This window comes from Bos grunniens, chromosome 13 (genome assembly GCF_055505025.1).
Source record: "Bos grunniens cultivar Pamir isolate PY7600 chromosome 13, Bosgru_T2T1.0, whole genome shotgun sequence".
NCBI classification, from domain to species: Eukaryota; Metazoa; Chordata; class Mammalia; order Artiodactyla; family Bovidae; genus Bos; species Bos grunniens.
Window position 1 is genome coordinate 19,986,776 of NC_141177.1, and position 20,176 is coordinate 20,006,951.

The window sequence follows — 20,176 nt, forward strand, 5'->3', positions numbered from 1 at the left end:
GACTTTAAGAGACCAAGATGTTCCAGGGAGAGGATATAATCTCATTCTTCTGAACTTTATTGTTAGAACTTCTGTCAATCTGGGCCTGAAGAAAGTCCAAATGGGCCAGGAGTCCAAGGACAGAAGTACCCTTAGGTGGCAGGGTAGGGGGCTATACTAGTGAGTGTAGGGTTGCTAGGAATGGGATAGGTGCACTCACCTTACTCCCAAAACTTGTCCCCTGGCTGGCCCTCCTTCCTCTAATTTTTCAGGCCCTGTGATCTTTTCTGCAAAGCAAACCATATGGTTTTGATTCTGGCTCCTGGCTTATTGAGAGTGTTTCATGTCTCTAGCAGCAGGAAGCCCTTCGGCTTTTTTAAGCAGCTGCTCTGGCATCTAAGAGAGGAGGCCAGCTCTTTTGGACTCCCTCACCAGCTGGACTTGGCAGCCCAGTGGAAGGCAACACACAGTTTAGAGAAAAGGTAACAAAGGGGATGAGGAGACACTCCTGGGATTCACAAAAGTGGATGCCAGGCTCTCCCACTTGTGGATGTCTGTCCAGAGAACTGACCTTTCCTCCTTAATGCTGCCCCCGATCCCCACCCCCGGATTTCTGTTTGAGTGTTCCTGTGAGGTAAACCTTTCCTGGAGATGGGAGAGCAGCACTTAGTGCTTCTGGAGGTGATGGAGGAGAGAAGTGCCTCAAAAGGGACCACACAAAGCATCTAATACCATGGGTTGGTACTTCAGTCAGATGAATTTCAATGGGATTCAGTGGAAGAAAATTCTGTGATATGAGTGGTAGAAAAGGTGGAGGTTAGGAGAAGTCAACCACTTCTCAGAAGGGACTGAAGCTACTCTGTTGTGAAAGGAATGAAAGGATACTGACAGTCTAAGGAAAGCCTTAATCATTTTGTTCTTTATATAATGCTTTACAATTTTCAGTCATTTGATCTTGTCTCTAGGCCTGTGCACTTACTGATATTTCTAACTTGAAATTTTTTCTGCAGATACCCATATTGCCTTCTTCTTTCCTCCAGATTTCAGTGTCTCCTCGTCAGAGAGGACTTACCTAACTTCTCTTTACACCCTGTCACATCACTTTACTTCCTTTCTAAACCTCATCATTATCTGAAATTATCTTGTTACTCGTTTTAGTTCAGTTTTTCAATAACGTAAGCTCCATGGAAGTACCCCATCTATCTTGGTCACTGCTGTATCCTCAATGCCTAGAATAGTGCCTGCAGAAAAGCAGGTGTTCAATAAGTATGTGCTGACTTGCAGAATAAATGGATGGAGTGGGTTGGGAGAGCTAGCTCCAGAAAGCTAGGTAAAATTGGGATGGGATGCATATGGTCAGAAAGAACAGAAATGATCAGAGGAGGAAATTGAGAGCAGTAACCAAAATCTCCTGAGAAGTGGAAATAGAAAGTGAAAATAAAGGAACCACATTTTGCCTTGCAGCTTTCATCATATGTTTAAGTATTTCCTACGTGCCAAGCATTATGCTAAGTGCTGTGGATACAAAGATGAATGAAGTTATAGGACAGGGAGAATGAATGAAGATGAGGGGGAGAGGAAGCAACCTCAGGAGTCACTCTTTCAAGTCATTCACTAAGTTCATCATCTTATAAAGAGACATAAAAAACAGATACATGAAATTGGGATGGGGGCTATCAGGAGCGTGCTGCTGCTTCTGCTGAGTCGCTTCAGTCGTGTCCGATTCTTACGACCCCATGGACTGCAGCCCACCAGGCTCCTCCATCCACGGGATTTTCCAGGCAAGAGTACTGGAGTGGGGTGCCATTGCCTTGCCTATGAAGCGTGTGAGTGAACTTCAATAAGGGGAACATATTAGTGGAAACTACAGAGGAGATGACATTTGATTTGGGCCTTGAAGATAAGTAAAGAATTTATCAAGCAGAGAGGAAGGAAGAAAAGGTATTCCAGGCAAGGAAACAGCATGAGCAAAGGCATGGAGGCGTGAAAGTACTTATGCTTGGAAAACAACAAGCAGACCAAACAGCTCCCTGTGACAAGAATATAGTATACATGGGGGAATGGCTAGATATGAGGCAGATGAGATGCAGTGGTGAAGGGCTGGCCTTCTTATGCACCACATTAAAGAATGTGGACTTAAATCAGAGCAACCTAGATTTTCTGAAATTCTTAGATCCTCATATGACCCCTGATGAATAGTGGTATATTAATAAATTCTCTCTATCTATGATAAAAAAAGAATCACAGGACTCTTGGCTCAATGCCCAGAGGTCTCATTGCACCTTACAGGTGTCACTTCAATACAGTCCAGCTGAGAGTCTGGGAGAAATATTAGCCAAGGATGCTAGGCCCCTTACTCTCACCCAAGGTCAGAGTGAAATGCCAGGGTCCCATCCTTGGTCTCACACATAGCTAGGCTCAGGTTACATCCCATGAATGAACTACAAGGGCTCAAGGTGGCTCAGGCAGGGGCAGCTGCCAGTAGACAGGCCAGGGTGAGACAAGCAGGGCATGCATCTAAGGTGTTAAATTTACGGGGGTTCCAAAAATCTCAATAATCAAAAATAAGGATATTTTAATTAGATATCAAAAAATAAAAATTTACACAAAAGAAATCAGTAATCAAGACTGCTCTGTTATTCCATTATGCAGTTCATTATTCAAGGGTTAGATGTGGCCTTAGGGTAATTCTCTCATAGGTTATTCAAACCCCTTCCAGAGATCAGGAAATGGGAAGGTCCGAATGAGGCCAGTCCCGGGAACTAGAACTTGGGAGTGCCAGCTCCATCCTCCCTAGTTAACCTGGGACCTACGCAGAAGATGAGGGAGCCCAGATTTGGTGCTTACTTTCAGCCTAAAGCACTTCCCAGTCTGAGGTCTGTCGTGGTCCATGCACAGGTTGGAAAAGAATTTCCAGACATGAGACAGAATGAGAGGGAAATAAAGTTTATTAGAGTGGGAGATGCTGTTAGAACAGTGGGCCAGCTCAAGAAGTATTTTTATCTGCTCTTGCATTCCAAGACTCCTTGGTCTCATCTGCTGTTTTGTCCTTGGGTCACCACAAGGCCAGTACATGTTCAGTGTGGATCTCTACCTGCCAAACAACCTACTGCCTCTTCTAGGAGAGGCTCCATAATCCAGGAACAAAGAATGAAGTAAGCAGTGCTTTAGTGTTTGACAGGCTAACCTGCTTGAGGAATTAACTATCTTATTTTCCGTGGTGTCAGCCACTTCGGTTCTTTGTGGAAGAATGAACCATTCCTATCTTCTCCTACGCTTGCCACCCCCAAAGAATGACTCAGGGCCTTTTGTGCTGGAGCTTCATTTGCCTTAGAAAAAATAAAATCTAACAGACTTTTGTTTTTGAAATCAGCCCAGGTCTCAGAGGGGATCAAGTTGTTTTTTTTCTGACACAAAGAAGGGCTCTTAGGATTAGAGGAGAGAGAATTTCCTGAGCCTGGCGCTTAAGCTAGGGAGCACCATGGTCTCCTTGTGCGGCCAGGTCCTACTCCCGCCCTCCCACAGACCCCTGGCACAGCAGGACCTTGAATGGGGATGACTGTGTGCTAAGAGGTGACCAGAAGCACTGCTCTTTGGGAGTCTCATGCCCCAATTAGGCCTACAGAAAGGGTCCTAGAATAGACAATTGATATGGGCAAAGAACTCCAACGGTGAATGGCACGGACTGAGAGACGTCTCTGAAATACCTGTGAGCTCCTGAAAAGAGGACCAAGACTGGGTTTTCTGCCCACTGGTAGATAGGAGCCAAGAATATTTTAGAGAACTAAAGAAATGTGACATTTTTATGAACTGCACATCATGGAACAAAGTTATACCTGTTAGACAGTGTTTAACACCAGCCTCCACACTTTCCTGGTTCCCTGGCTCAAAGAAACCTCCAGCTTGATTTGTTTAACCCTGCCTCTCAGGAGTTGGAGAGGCTCTGTGAGTGTGTCTCACACCTGATCACCTATTCCAGTCCCCTCCTCAAGTCCCCTCTCAAGAAGAAGTGAGATTTGAGTTGAACCTTACATGATGACTAGGATTTAGCTATGTGGGGTTGGGGCACTGACAAGTCAGTTCAATGGAAGCCTGAGTCAAAGTGGGAGGAAAAGAAACTGGGCAGAGTGGCGCGCAAGCACTGCTCAGCACTAGAACTCGAGGCGCCTCTCTGTGAAGTCCTTCCACAAGTCTGCATTGCCCCCAGGTGGCCACATCAGAGCTCTGGTTTGGGGAGAAGAATATCTGAGGTGCATGTGTCTCAGCTGGAACTCTTTGGGAACCCAATAGAGGGGAGACAAGGAGAGAACCCAAGACAGCAGTCATCAAATTGGGCACTAGAATGTTTAAGGAATACCTTTTTTCAATATCACTATGTAATTTTTAGCATAAAATTAAAATATATTCAGAGAAATCGATTCAGTTCACTACCTAAAATGCAGGCACTTAGTGCAATAGAATGCTAAGTACCTGAGGTTAGCTAAAATACTTTTTCAGTTTTTACCGTTGAAGACTTAAAAAAAAAAACAAAGCTCGGGGACTTCCGTCATGTTCCAGTGGTTAAGAATCGGACTGCCAATGCAGGGAACACAGATTTGATTCCTGGTCTGAAAAATCCCACATGCTGCAGAATGATTAAGCCATGCTGGAACTCTGAGCCCACATACACAACTACTGAAGCCCACATGCCCTAGAGCCCTGCTCCGCAACAAGAGAAGCCACTGCAACTAGAGAGTAGAGACCCCACAGGCCGTAACTAGAGAAAGCCCGTGCGTAGCAGCAGAGACCCCAAAATAAATATACATACATACATATTTTTTTTTTAAACTGAGACTACTTTTCTGATATTCAGTCATTCAAACGATTATTGGAGGCTTAGTTTATGCCATGACCTATACTAGAAATGGTGAATACAAAGACATTGTCTCTGCCTACAAAGAGCTTATAGTCCAGAAGAAGAGATAAATATAAAATAATTATAGAAATAATAAATGAGGTTTATGTATTGACAGAGGTATTCATAAGGTATGCCAGCACCTAACAGACCAAGGGTTGGGGCTAGTCAGGGAAGGCTTCTCAGAAGTGAGATCTGAGTTGAACCTTACATGATGACTAGGATTTAGCTATGTGGGGTTGGGGCACTGACAATAGAAGGAGAGCACAGTGCAGACAGAAAGGCCAGTGATAGCAAATATGTGGAGGGAAACGTGCAGGCAGAAAGGGCCGAAAGGTCAGGAGAAACAGACAGAGAGCACCTTATAAGTATCAGATTAAGGAACCTGGACCATATCCTGCAGTGTTGCTGAAAGGTTTTAGGAGAGACATATGGTCAGATTTAATTCCCAAATATTGTGCTAGCAGAGGGTAGATTGATGTGACACATTTGGAAACAAAGAGACCAGAGAAAACAATCTAGGTTAAAGCAGAATAATACAGAGGAAAGATGAATGAGCACTTGGAGTAGTAAGTTTGGGGAAGAAGCAACAGAACCAAGGGCCTTGGATGCAAGGGGATGAGTAAGGGCAAAAGAGAAATCAAGGAAGGCTCTCCAGTGTCTAGTTTAGGTGACTGTGTAGCTGACGGTATCACCAATTATTAATAGATGCTAAATTCCAGAGGAAGAGCAAGGAAGGGGGGTGAGTTCTTTTTACTCTACCATATCTGTGGAATACACTGAAATAGAGATATCTAGGAATCTATTAGAAATAAAACTAAAATTCTGGCTGAACTTAGATGCTTAGTCATGTCTGACTCTTTGAGACCCCATGGACTGTAGCCCATAGCCCACCAGGCTCCTCTGTCCATGGGGATTCTCCAGGCAAGAATACTGGAGTGGGTTGCCATTCCCTTCTCCAGGGATCGAACCCAGGTCTCCCGTGCTGCCGGCAGATTCTTTACCATCTGAACCACCAAGGAAGCCCAAAGTTCTGGGGAGAGCTTTAAGCTAGACATGCAGATTTGGGTGTCACTGGTATATAGCTTATAAATAAAACCAGGGAAACAGATGAGATCACTCAGATGAGATGCCTCTGTATATCCTGAAGGCAGGAGTCCATTAGTCCCACCTGAGGAAGACCTGCAGGCGAGGAGGAAAGGCATCCTTTCCAGAGGCAGAAACAAGGCAGTAACAGCATTTTCTTCTTCCTGAATGCCTGGGTCAGCAGGAGGCACCGAGGCTGGCCTGGACCCAGAAAGAGGGCTGTAGAGCAAAGGCAGATGGACAGTGGAAATGCCATGCACTGAAAGAGTAGAATCACTTCTAAGGTGATTTTTTTCTTCTCTTAGACTTAGGATCCGGCTTTTGATTATTGATTTTTATTTACTTTTGCAATGGTCCTATCTCATTTTCAAGTGGTAAAACTACTCCAAGGTAGCTTCCCCTTGCAAAGTCATTTACAGTAAGTGATGTGCTCCAGCTAGGTCTCGCACTGAAAACAAACCAACAAGGGACTTCCATTACCTTTCATATCTAAGAGACTGGTATGCTAAGCTTGTACTTCTTGATTTTGCACAGATGATATGAGTGATGGATACATAAAGTCTGTAACTACTATCTGTAAAATAAAATAAAGTATCTGAATCTCTCCAAAGCAGTTTGGGAAATTTGGGACAAAAAAAGTTTGTCCTTTTTGATACTGAGAGAGTCAATTCCTAGGCAGGTTGACAAGAAGTCCGGGGATCCCCAAGGAGAGAGGGGTCTGGGGTTCTAGAGGAGGAGATAGGGGTCTGGAATTCTCAAGAAGGAGGAAAGGACAAACTTTTTTTTCCCTCTGCATTCCTTAGAGTTAGTCACATAAAACATTTTTATCTTTAAGCCTGGAACTGATGATTACACAACAAACAACTCAGTTTAAACTCTGTACTAAGGATTATATAACAAGGTATCCTGCTTGAGGACAGTTTCTCCTTCCTGAAAACCTTCTGGCTAATCCTGTTATCTTAAAAATGTAAATTATGGGCACCTGACCTTCCTCTCAACCAGTAACGCTGAAGGAGCTGAAGTTGAACGGTTCTATGAAGACCTACAAGACCTTTTAGAACTAACATCCAAAAAAGATGTCCTTTTCATTATAGGGGACTGGAATGCAAAAGTAGGAAGTCAAGAAACACCTGGAGTAATAGGCAAATTTGGCCTTGGAATACGGAATGAAGCAGGGCAAAGACTAATAGAGTTTTGCCAAGAATATGCACTGGTCATGGCAAACACCCTCTTTCAACAACACAAGAGAAGACTCTACACATGGACATCACCAGATGGTCAACACCAAAATCAGATTGATTATTTTCTTTGCAGCCAAAGATGGAGAGGCTCTATATAGTCAGCAAAAACAAGACCAGGAGCTGACTGTGGCTCAGATCATGAACTCCTTATTGCCAAATTCAGACTGAAATTGAAGAAAGTAGGGAAAACCACTAGACCATTCAGGTATGACCTAAATCAAATCCCTTATGATTATACAGTGGAAGTGAGAAATAGATTTAAGGGCCTAGATCTGATAGATAGACTGCCTGATGAACTATGGACGGAGGTTCATGACATTGTACAGGAGACAGGGATCAAGACCATCCCGTGGAAAAGAAATGCAAAAAAGCAAAATGGCTGTCTGGGGAGGCCTTACAAATAGCTGTGAAAAGAAGAGAAGCGAAAAGCAAGGGAGAAAAGGAAAGATATAAGCATCTGAATGCAGAGTTCCAAAGAATAGCAAGAAGAGATAAGAAAGCCTTCCTCGGCAATCAATCAATGCAAAGAAATAGAGGAAAACAACAGAATGGGAAAGACTAGAGATCTCTTCAAGAAAATTAGAGATACCAAGGGAACATTTCATGCAAAGATGGGCTCAATAAAGGACAATAATGGTATGGACCTAACAGAAGCAGAAGATATTAAGAAGAGGTGGCAAGAATACACAGAATTGTACAAAAAAGATCTTCACGACCCAGATAATCATGATGGTGTGGTCACTCACCTAAAGCCAGACATACTGGAATCTGAAGTCAAGTGGGCCTTAGAAAGCATCACTATAAACAAAGCTAGTGGAGGTGATGGAATCCAGTTGAGCTATTTCAAATCCTGAAAGATGATGCTATGAAAGTGCTGTACTCAATATGCCAGCAAATTGGAAAACTCAGCAGTGGCCACAGGACTGGAAAAGGTCAGTTTTCATTCCAATCCCAAAGAAAGGCAATGCCAAAGAATGCTCAAACTACTGCACAATTGCACTCAACTCACACGCTAGTAAAGTAACGCTCGAAATTCTCCAAGCCAGGCTTCAGCAATATGTGAACTGTGAACTTCCAGATGTTCAAGCTCCTCAACATAATAAAAGTTATATATGACAAACCCACAGCAAACATTATCCTCAATGGTGAAAAATTGAAAGCATTTCCTCTAAAGTCAGGAACAAGACAAGGGTGCCCACTTTCACCATTACTATTCAACATAGTTTTGGAAGTTTTGGCCACAGCAATCAGAGCAGAAAAAGAAATAAAAGGAATCCAAATTGGAAAAGAAGAAGTAAAACTCTCACTATTTGCAGATGACATGATCCTCTACATAGAAAACCCTAAAGACTCCACCAGAAAATTACTAGAACTAATCAATGATTATAGTAAAGTTGCAGGATATAAAATCAACACACAGAAATCCCTTGCATTCCTATACACTAATAATGAGAAAACAGAAAGAGAAATTAAGGAAACAATTCCATTCACCATTGCAACTGAAAGAATAAAATACTTAGGAATATATCTACCTAAAGAAACTAAAGACCTATATATAGAAAACTATAAAACACTGGTGAAAGAAATCAAAGAGGACACTAATAGATGGAGAAATATACCATGTTCATGGATTGGAAGAATCAATATAGTGAAAATGAGTATACTACCCAAAGCAATTTGTAGATTCAATGCAATCTCTATCAAGCTACCAATGGTATTCTTCACAGAGCTAGAACAAATAATTTCACAATTTGTATGGAAATACAAAAAACCTCGAATAGCCAAAGCTATCTTGAGAAAGAAGAATGGAACTGGAGGAATCAACCTACCTGACTTCAGGCTCTATTACAAAGCCACAGTTATCAAGACAGTATGGTACTGGCACAAAGACAGAAATATTGATCAATGGAACAAAATAGAAAGCCCAGAGATAAATCCACGCACATATGGACACCTTATCTTTGACAAAGGAGGCAAGAATATACAATGGATTAAAGACAATCTCTTTAACAAGTGGTGCTGGGAAAACTGGTCAACCACTTGTAAAAGAATGAAACTAGAACACTTTCTAACACCATACACAAAAATAAACGCAAAATGGATTAAAGATCTCAACGTAAGACCAGAAACTATAAAACTCCTAGAGGAGCACATAGGCAAAACACTCTCTGACATACATCACAGCAGGATCCTCTATGACCCACCTTCCAGAATATTGGAAATAAAAGCAAAAATAAACAAATGGGACCTAATTAAACTTAAAAGCTTCTGCACAACAAAGGAAACTATTAGCAAGGTGAAAAGGCAGCCTTCAGAATGGGAGAAAATAATAGCAAATGAAGCAACGGACAAACAACTAATCTCAAAAATATACAAGCAACTCCTACAGCTCAACTCCAGAAAAATAAATGACCCAATCAAAAAATGGGCCAAAGAACTAAATAGACATTTCTCCAAAGAAGACATACAGATGGCTAACAAACACATGAAAAGATGCTCAACATCACTCATTATCAGAGAAATGCAAATCAAAACCACTATGAGGTACCATTTCACGCCAGTCAGAATGGCTGCGATTCAAAAGTCTACAAATAATAAATGCTGGAGAGGGTGTGGAGAAAAGGGAACCCTCTTACACTGTTGGTGGGAATGCAAACTAGTACAGCCACTATGGAGAACAGTGTGGAGATTCCTTAAAAAACTGGAAATAGAACTGCCTTATGATCCAGCAACCCCACTCCTGGGCATACACACGGAGGAAACCAGAAGGGAAAGAGACACGTGTACCCCAATGTTCATCGCAGCACTGTTTATAATAGCCAGGACATGGAAGCAACCTAGATGCCCATCAGCAGATGAATGGATAAGAAAGCTGTGGTACATATACACAATGGAGTATTATTCAGCCATTAAAAAGAAAACATTTGAATCAGTTCTAATGAGGTGGATGAAACTGGAACCTATTATACAGAGTGAAGTAAGCCAGAAGGAAAAACACCAATACAGTATAATAACGCATATATTTGGAATTTAGAAAGATGGTAACAATAACCCTGTGTACGAGACAGCAAAAGAGACACTGAGGTATAGAACAGTTTTATGGTCTCTATGGGAGAGGGAGAGGGTGGGAAGATTTGGGAGAATGGCATTGAAACATGTAAAATATCATGTATGAAACGAGATGCCAGTCCAGGTTCGATGCACGATACTGGATGCTTGGGGCTAGTGCACTGGGACGACCCAGAGGGATGGTATGGGGAGGGACGAGGGAGGAGGGTTCAGGATGGGGAACACATGTATACCTGTGGTGGATTCCTTTTGATATTTGGCAAAACTAATACAATTATGTAAAGTTTAAAAATAAAAAAAAGGAATATATCTACCTAAAGAAACTAAAGACCTATATATAGAAAACTATAAAACACTGGTGAAAGAAATCAAAGAGGACACTAATAGATGGAGAAATACACCATGTTCATGGATTGGAAGAATCAATATAGTGAAAATGAGTATACTACCCAAAGCAATTTATAGATTCAATGCAATCCCTATCAAGCTACCAATGGTATTCTTCACAGAGCTAGAACAAATAATTTCACAATTTGTATGGAAATACAAAAAACCTCAAATAGCCAAAGCTATCTTGAGAAAGAAGAATGGAACTGGAGGAATCAACCTACCTGATTTCAGGCTCTATTACAAAGCCACAGTTATCAAGACAGTATGGTACTGGCACAAAGACAGAAATATTGATCAATGGAACAAAATAGAAAGCCCAGAGATAAATCCACACACATATGGACACCTTATCTTTGACAAAGGAGGCAAGAATATACAATGGATTAAAGACAATCTCTTTAACAAGTGGTGCTGGGAAAACTGGTCAACATTCTTGTAAAAGAATGAAACTAGAACACTTTCTAACACCATACACAAAAATAAACTCAAAATGGATTAAAGATCTCAACGTAAGACCAGAAACTATAAAACTCCTAGAGGAGCACATAGGCAAAACAGTCTCCGACATACATCACAGCAGGATGCTCTATGACCCACCTCCCAGAATATTGGAAATAAAAGCAAAAATAAACAAATGGGACCTAATTAAACTTAAAAGCTTCTGCACAACAAAGGAAACTATTAGCAAGGTGAAAAGGCAGCCTTCAGAATGGGAGAAAATAATAGCAAATGAAGCAACGGACAAACAACTAATCTCAAAAATATACAAGCAACTCCTACAGCTCAACTCCAGAAAAATAAATGACCCAATCAAAAAATGGGCCAAAGAACTAAATAGACATTTCTCCAAAGAAGACATACAGATGGCTAACAAACACATGAAAAGATGCTCAACATCACTCATTATCAGAGAAATGCAAATCAAAACCACTATGAGGTACCATTTCACGCCAGTCAGAATGGCTGCAATCCAAAAGTCTACAAGCAATAAATGCTGGAGAGGGTGTGGAGAAAAGGGAACCCTCTTACACTGTTGGCGGGAATGCAAACTAGTACAGCCACTATGGAGAACAGTGTGGAGATTCCTTAAAAAACTGGAAATAGAACTGCCTTATGATCCAGCAATCCCACTGCTGGGCATACACACTGAGGAAACCAGAAGGGAAAGAGACACGTGTACCCCAATGTTCATCGAAGCACTGTTTATAATAGCCAGGACATGGAAGCAACCTAGATGCCCATCAGCAGATGAATGGATAAGAAAGCTGTGGTACATATACACAATGGAGTATTACTCAGCCATTAAAAAGAATACATTTGAATTAGTTCTAATGAGGTGGATCAAACTGGAACCTATTATACAGAGTGAAGTAAGCCAGAAAGAAAAACACCAATACAGTATACTAACGCATATTTATGGAATTTAGAAAGATGGCAACAATAACCCTGTGTACGAGACAGCAAAAGAGACATTGATGTATAGATCAGTCTTATGGACTCTGTGGGAGAGGGAGAGGGTGGGGAGATTTGGGAGAATGGCATTGAAACATGTAAAATATCATGTATGAAACGAGATGCCAGTCCAGGTTCGATGCACGATACTGGATGCTTGGGGCTAGTGCACTGGGACGACCCAGAGGGAGGGTATGGGGAGGGAGGAGGGAGGAGGGTTCAGGATGGGGAACACAAGGGAATACCTGTGGCAGATTCATGTTGATATTTGGCAAAACTAATACAATATTTTAAAGTTTAAAAATAAAATAAAATTAAAAAAAAAAAAAAGAAAAGGCAGAGGAACCAGAGATCAAATTGCCAACATCCGCTGGATCATATAAAAAGCAAGAGAGTTCCAGAAAAACATCTATTTCTGCTTTATTGACTATGCCAAAGACTTTGAGTGTGTGGATCACAATAAACTGTGGAAAATTCTTCAAGATATGGGAATCCTAGACCACCTGACCTGCCTCTTGAGAAATTTGTATGCAGGTCAGGAAGCAACAGTTAGAACTGGACATGGAACAACAGACTGGTTCCAAATAGGAAAAGGAGTGCGTCAAGGCTGTATATTGTCACCCTGTTTATTTAACTTCTATGCAGAATACATCATGAGAAACGCTGGGCTGGAAGAAACACAAGCTGGAATCAAGATTGCCGGGAGAAATATCAATAACCTCAGATATGCAGATGACAGCACCCTTATGGCAGAAAGTGAAGAGGAACTAAAAAGCCTCTTGATGAAGGTGAAAGAGGAGAGTGAAAAAGTTGGCTTAAAGCTCAACATTCAGAAAACAAAGATCATGGCATCTGGTCCCATCACTTCATGGGAAATAGATGGGGGAACAGTGGAAACAGTGTCAGACTTTATTTTTGTGTGCTCCAAAATCACTACAGATGATGATTGCAGCCATGAAATTAAAAGACGCTTACTCCTTGGAAGAAAAGTTATGACCAACCTAGATGGCATATTGAAAAGCAGAGTCATTACTTTGCCAACAAAGGTCCATCTAGTCAAGGCTATGGGTTTTCCAGTGGTCATGCATGGATGTGAGAGTTGGACTGTGAAGAAAGCTGAGCGCTGAAGAATTGATGCTTTTGAACTGTGGTGTTGGAGAAGACTCTTGCGAGTCCCTTGGACTGCCAGGATATCCAACCAGTCCATTCTGAGGGAGATCAGCCCTGGGATTTCTTTGGAGGGAATGATGCTAAAGCTGAAACTCCAGTACTTTGGCCACCTCATGTGAAGAGTTGACTCATTGGAAAAGACTCTGATGCTGGGAGGGATTGGGGGCAGGAGGAGAAGGGGACGACAGAGGATGAGGTGGCTGGATGGCATCACTGACTTGATGGATGTGAGTCTGAGTGAACTCCGAGAGTTGGTGATGGACAGGGAGGCCTGGCGTGCTGCAATTCATGGGGTCGCAAAGAGTTGGACACGACTGAGCAACTGAACTGAACTGAAATGAATCCTGTTATCCTAAAAATGTAAATTATGGGAGTGGGTCTAGTAAGATCTTTACAACCTCCAGACATTCTTTTGATTCATTGTAATAACTAATTAAAAAGTTATTGCTAACACTAGCAAGTGGGCACTCTTTCTGCCGCCTTCTGAGGTCTATGTCAGAAGCTTTCTCTATCTCTTTTCAGATCAGATCAGATCAGTCGCTCAGTCATGTCCGACTCTTTGCGACCCCATGAATCGCAGCATGCCAGGCCTCCCTGTCCATCACCAACTCCCGGAGTTCACTCAGACTCACGTCCATCGAGTCAGTGATGCCATCCAGCCACCTCATCCTCTGTCATCCCCTTCTCCTCCTGCCCCCAATCCCTCCCAGCATCAGAGTCTTTTCCAATGAGTCAACTCTTCACATGAAGTGGCCAAAGTACTGGAGTTTCAGCTTTAGCATCATTCCCTCCAAAGAAATCCCAGGGCTGATCTCCCTCAGAATGGACTGGTTGGATATCCTGGCAGTCCAAGGGACTCGCAAGAGTCTTCTCCAACACCACAGTTCAAAAGCATCAATTCTTCGGCACTCAGCTTTCTTCACAGTCGAACTCTCACATCCACGTATGACCACTGGAAAACCCATAGCCTTGACTAGACAGACCCTTGTTGGCAAAGTAATGACTCTGCTTTTCAATATGCCATCTAGGTTGGTCATAACTTTCCTTCCAAGGAGTAAGTGTCTTTTAATTTCATGGCTGAAATCACCATCTGTAGTGATTTTGGAGCACACAAAAATAAAGTCTGACACTGTTTCCACTGTTCCCCCATCTATTTCCCATGAAGTGATGGGACCAGATGCCATGATCTTTGTTTTCTGAATGTTGAGCTTTAAGCCAACTTTTTCACTCTCCTCTTTCACCTTCATCAAGAGGCTTTTTAGTTCCTCTTCACTTTCTGCCATAAGGGTGCTGTCATCTGCATATCTGAGGTTATTGATATTTCTCCCGGCAATCTTGATTCCAGCTTGTGCTTCTTCCAGTCCAGCATTTCTCATGATGTACTCTGCATATAAGTTAAATAAACAGGGTGACAATACACAGCCTTAACGAACTCCTTTTTCTATTTGGAACCAGTCTGTTGTTCCATGTCCAGTTCTAACTGTTGCTTCCTGACCTGCATACAAATTTCTCAAGAGGCAGGTCAGGTGGTCTAGGATTCCCATATCTTGAAGAATTTTCCACAGTTTATTGTAATCCACACACTCAAAGTCTTTGGCATAGTCAATAAAGCAGAAATAGATGTTTTTCTGGAACTCTCTTGCTTTTTATATGATCCAGCGGATGTTGGCAATTTGATCTCTGGTTCCTCTGCCATTTCTAAAACCAGCTTGAACATCAGGAAGTTCACGGTTCACATATTGCTGAAGCCTGGCTTGGAGAATTTTGAGCATTACTTTACTAGCGTGTGAGATGAATGCAATTGTGTGGTAGTTTGAGCATTCTTTGGCATTGCCTTTCTTTGGGATTGGAATGAAAACTGACCTTTTCCAGTCCTGTGGCCACTGCTGAGTTTTCCAAATTTGCTGGCATATTGAGTGCAGCACTTTCACAGCATCATCTTTCAGGATTTGGAATAGCTCAACTGGAATTCCATCACCTCCACTAGCTTTGTTCGTAGTGATGCTTTCTAAGGCCCACTTGACTTCACATTCCAGCATGTCTGACTCTAGGTCAGTGATCACACCATCGTGATTATCTGGGTCGTGAAGATCTATTTTGTACAGTTCTTCTGTGTAGTCTTGTCATCTCTTCTTAATATCTTCTGCTTCTGTTAGGTCCATACCATTTCTGTCCTTTATCGATCTCATCTTTGCATGAAATGTTCCTTTGGTATCTCTGATTTTCTTGAAGAGATCTCTAGTCTTTCCCATTCTGTTGTTTTCCTCTATTTCTTTGCATTGATCACTGAAGAAGGCTTTCTTATCTCTTCTTGCTATTCTTTGGAACTCTGCATTCAGATGCTTATATCTTTCCTTTTCTCCTTTGCTTTTTACTTCTCTTCTTTTCACAGCTATTTGTAAGGCCTCCCCAGACAGCCATTTTGCTTTTTTGCATTCCTTTTCTATGGGAATGGTCTTGATCCCTGTCTCCTGTACAATGTCACGAACCTCTGTCCATAGTTCATCAGGCACTCTATCTATCAGATCTAGGCCCTTAAATCTATTTCTCACTTCCACTGTATAATCATAAGGGATTTGATTTAGGTCATACCTGAATGGTCTAGTGGTTTTCCCTACTTTCTTCAATTTCAGTCTGAATTTGGCAATAAGGAGTTCATGATCTGAGCCACAGTCAGCTCCTGGTCTTGTTTTTGCTGACTGTATAGAGCTTCTCCATCTTTGGCTGCAAAGAATATAATCAATCTGATTTCAGTGTTGACCATCTGGTGATGTCCATGTGTAGAGTCTTCTCTTGTGTTGTTGAAAGAGGGTGTTTGCTATGACCAGTGCATTTTCTTGGCAAAACTCTATTAGTCTTTGCCCTGCTTCATTCTGTATTCCAAGGCCAAATTTGCCTGTTACTCCAGGTGTTTCTTGACTTCCTACTTTTGCATTCCAGTCCCCTATAATGAAAAGGACATCTTTTTTGGGTGTTAGTTCTTAAAGGTCTTGTAGGTCTTCATAGAACCATTCAACTTCAGCTTCTTCAGCATTACTGGTTGGGGCATAAACTTGGATTACTGTGATACTGAATGGTTTGCCTTGGAAACGAACAGAGATCATTCTGTCGTTTTTGAGATTGCATCCGAATACTGCATTTCGGACTCTTTTGTTGACCATGATGGCCACTCCATTTCTTCTGAGGGATTCCTGCCCGCAGTAGTAGATATAATGGTCATCTGAGTTAAATTCACCCATTCCAGTCCATTTCAGTTTGCTGATTCCTAGAATGTCGACATTCACTCTTGCCATCTCTTGTTTGACCACTTCCAATTTGCCTTGATTCATCGATCTGACATTGCAGGTTCCTATGCAATATTGCTCTTTACAGCATCGGACCTTGCTTCTATCACCAGTCACATCCACAGCTGGGTATTGTTTTTGCTTTGACTCCATCCCTTCATTCTTTCTGGAGTTATTTCTCCACTGATCTCCAGTAGCATACGGCACCTACTGACCTGGGGAGTTCCTCTTTCAGTATCCTATCATTTTGCCTTTTCATACTGTTCACGGGGTTCTCAAGGCAAGAATACTAAAGTGGTTTGCCATTCCCTTCTCCGGTGGACCACATTCTGTCAAATCTCTCCACCATGACCCGCCCATCTTGGGTTGCCCCACGGGCATGGCTTAGTTTCTTTGAGTTAGACAAGGCTGTGGTCCTAGTGTGATTACATTGACTAGTTTTCTGTGAGTATCGTTTCAGTGCGTTTGCCCTCTGATGCCTTCTTGCAACACCTACTGTCTTACTTGGGTTTCTCTTACCTTGGGCGTGGGGTATCTCTTCACGGCTGCTCCAGCAAAGCGCAGCCATTGCTCCTTACCTTGGACAAGGGGTATCTCCTCACCGCCGCCCTTCCTGACCTTCAATGTGGGATAGCTCCTCTATCTGTTTTATACTTTAATAAAACTTTATTACTAAAAGCTCTGAGCAATCAAGCTTCGTCTTTGGCCCCAGATTGAATTCTCCTCCAGAGGCCAAAAATCCCAGCTACTTTCGTGGTTCAGCAACAACCTTTCCATATCCTTATATCAGCAAGGCAGAATTAAATTATCGGATTCCTAAAGCAGTTCCCCTTTGGACTTACCTGTGGAAATTGCTGAATGGGAAGGGTCAGGGAACTGAGGGTCCATGATTTGGTTCAGTAACTTTTGGCAGGCTGACCAAAACCCTCCCCTGCCTTCCCGCTGCTTTTCATGCAACCCTGTTAATGACCACCAGCTGTGGGGCCACTCCTCTGACCACTTTGCCTGGCCTCCTGGGTCTTCAGTGCTTTCAGGGCTAAGGGGCCTCTATAGTCTCCTGCTCCCTGGCTTCCCCCTGCCTCAAGGATCTCCACCTCCCAGAGCATTGCCAATTCAGCAGGAGCTTCCCTGGGGTGAGTTATTTTGCTTTATGGCAACTGAGCTATCACATATCTAATCTGGAAGTATCCTAAAGTTAAGGTGCAAAAAAACTGGATTTTGGAGACCAAAAGGATTTGGTGAAACTGACTTTCAGATGTTGTCTGGAGTAGAGTGTGCTATGTGGCAGCTTCCTGTCTGTGGCTTTGGAGCAGTTTGATAATTTGAAATATCACTTAGCCATGACAGATTCCTGGCAGAGCCAGGACTCAGCAGATTTCTGAATTATGTCTCCATCCAGGGCCATTCTCCAAGTTGAATCAACACTACTTACTAGCTTTGTGGCCTTGGGCAAGTTATTTAACCTCTTTAGGCCTCAGTTTCCTCAGATATAAAATGGGGGCAATGATACTCTCAAGTGATAACATGAACTTTAAATGAAATATATGTGTAACATCAATATATGATAGATGCTCAATGAATTTCAGTTCCCTTAGCTGAAAGGGAATTTCGGCTTCCTGTGCATTTTAGAGAGAATCTATTCACCTGCCTCACCTCTTGCTTAGCTGGCAGGATGAAGTTTGGGTTGGTACCTCAGGGGTACCTCTGGGAAAGAAGTTGGGTAATACGAAATCACAGGGATTCATCTCTTTTTCTTAGATCCTAGGTCACAATGATAAGACTAATAGATCCTGTGTCTGAATTCAGTCCCACTTCAGAGAACACTTGCAGGTTCATTTCTGGGAAAACCCTATTAGTAAACATGACCAGGACTCTTCATTAATATAACCCAGCCCAGAACCTTGGAGATAGCAGTGATTTTAATCTTAAGGGGTAGAATGTACTAGACCATGTATCTGGCTTCCCTATATAGCTCTTACTTGTCACAGAACACGACATTACCAGGTCTATAGCCTAGATAATAATTTACATGACTCTCAACTCTTTGAAGGAATCTTTTCTTATTCATGTTTATTTCCTTTAAGTAACAACCATATTGTTTTGCATATTGAAAGTGCTCATTAAATTAAATTGGAATAAATTAACTCAGTATCCCAGAGTATGACACTGAAGAAAAAAATATAACTTAACATTTCTAGAGAGAAAGATCCAGACTGACTACAAGAACCAGGAAGAAACCAAAGCAGAGGAGAATCTTTTCTATGTACCAGATTCTGCTTACATAATTTTTATCTGTGGACTTTCCCCATTTGTCAGAAAACTGTCATTGCACTCAAGAAGACTACCTTAGAAATACATTGTCAGTGGTGAAACTGGCTAGAATGTTGGCTGGAATAGATAGTCTTGATCCTAAAGCCATGCCTAGGCAATAGATAAGATCCTTGCCCCTACCCCCACCACAGAGATGTGTTAAGAAGACAGCAGTGTGCTACCAGTCATTCTGGATTGCCACAGGGCTGGGAGCTTGGCTCACATGCATACCCTCTGCCTGGGAAAAGTGCTACTGCTTCGAATTTAAGTTTCTCAGTCAATTATTACCGCTTCTTTGTTTTGCCCTCAATGCTTATGGAATATTTGCTATTGTAATTCAGTAATTAAAAATTCCCCTTGTTACTTTCAGCCTCATCAGTGGTATGTCTGTTTGTTTTATAGAGAAAGTGATTTACTCTTAAAATGGATCAGGGTGTTAATAGATTGCTGATTGTCTCCTTCACTAAATTTTAACTCTTGAGGGCAGGGACTGTGTCTTACTTATTTGTGGATCTCCACTGCCTAGCAGAGCTTCATGGTGGCTGTTCAATAAATGCATACAGATTAATAAGTGAGTCAAATATAACCAACCCTGCATAAAGTTATAGGTGTGAAATTGGAAGTATGGGTGATACATACAGAGAAACTCTGAAAAAGAAGAAATCACCCTGGACCAGGGTGGTCAAGGAAACATCTGTGGAAGGAATAAGAAAAATCCATGGAAGAATTTAATTCCCTAGACAAAGATGAGATAGGATGGGAAAGGAATATGGGCTTCCAAATCACATAGACTCTGTGAGCTTCAATTTCTCCTCTATATAAATATTTAAATTTTAAAAATGGGAACATTAAATTTACATCATAAGAGTAAATGAGATAGCTTTGTAAAGTAGTTAGTACAGAGTGTGATGCACACAAAAGACTTTTATTTCCTTTGTAAGTTATCTTTCTTTTCTGACCTGTACAGTCATCCCACTGAATTTGAAATCACCGATTCAATGGACATGAGTTTGAGCAAACTCTGGGAGATGGTGAAGGACAGGAAAGTCTGGCGTGTTGCAGTCCATGGGGTTGCAAAGAGTTAGACACGACTTAGTAACTGAACAACAACTACCTCATGGAACTTTATTATTGGAAGAGCTTGTGGAGATAATTTAGTGTATATCTTTAATTTTACATATTAAAAAACCCCTCAACCCAGAGCAATTAAGTGATTTACTCAGCAGTAGTGGCAGAATTGTGAATTATTCTTGGGAGCTTTTGATTTCTTTCCCAATGCTCTTTACAGCATATCTGGCTAG

General features: G+C 41.9%; 1 long non-coding RNA gene across 1 annotated transcript in view; it reads left to right on the forward strand.

Annotated features, from left to right (window-relative positions):
- The first annotated feature begins 17,580 nt into the window (after positions 1 to 17,580).
- Positions 17,581 to 20,176, forward strand: part of LOC147360366 (uncharacterized) — a 62,330-nt gene continuing 59,734 nt past the window's right edge. Inside the window, exon 1 of the long non-coding RNA XR_015139120.1 lies at positions 17,581 to 17,698. This is a non-coding gene — a long non-coding RNA (uncharacterized LOC147360366). The remainder of the gene's footprint in view (positions 17,699 to 20,176) is intronic.